Source organism: Bison bison, unplaced genomic scaffold (assembly GCF_000754665.1).
Source record: "Bison bison bison isolate TAMUID 2011002044 unplaced genomic scaffold, Bison_UMD1.0 scf7180017864063, whole genome shotgun sequence".
Classification (NCBI taxonomy): domain Eukaryota; kingdom Metazoa; phylum Chordata; class Mammalia; order Artiodactyla; family Bovidae; genus Bison; species Bison bison.
In genome coordinates this window covers 12136047-12136345 of record NW_011494635.1, presented here as the reverse complement: position 1 = coordinate 12136345, position 299 = coordinate 12136047, and positions in this window count along the sequence as shown.

The window sequence follows — 299 nt, the reverse complement described above, 5'->3', positions numbered from 1 at the left end:
CCCTTGCATTCCTATACACTAATAATGAGAAAACAGAAAAAGAAATTAAGGAAACAATTCCATTCACCATTGCAACAGAAAGAATAAAATACTTAGGAATATATCTACCTAAAGAAACTAAAGACCTATATATAGAAAACTATAAAACACTGGTGAAAGAAATCAAAGAGGACACTAACAGTTGGAGAAATATACCATGTTCATGGATTGGAAGAATCAATATAGTGAAAATGAGTATACTGCCCAAAGCAATTTATAGATTCAATGCAATCCCTATCAAGCTACAAACAGTATTCTTT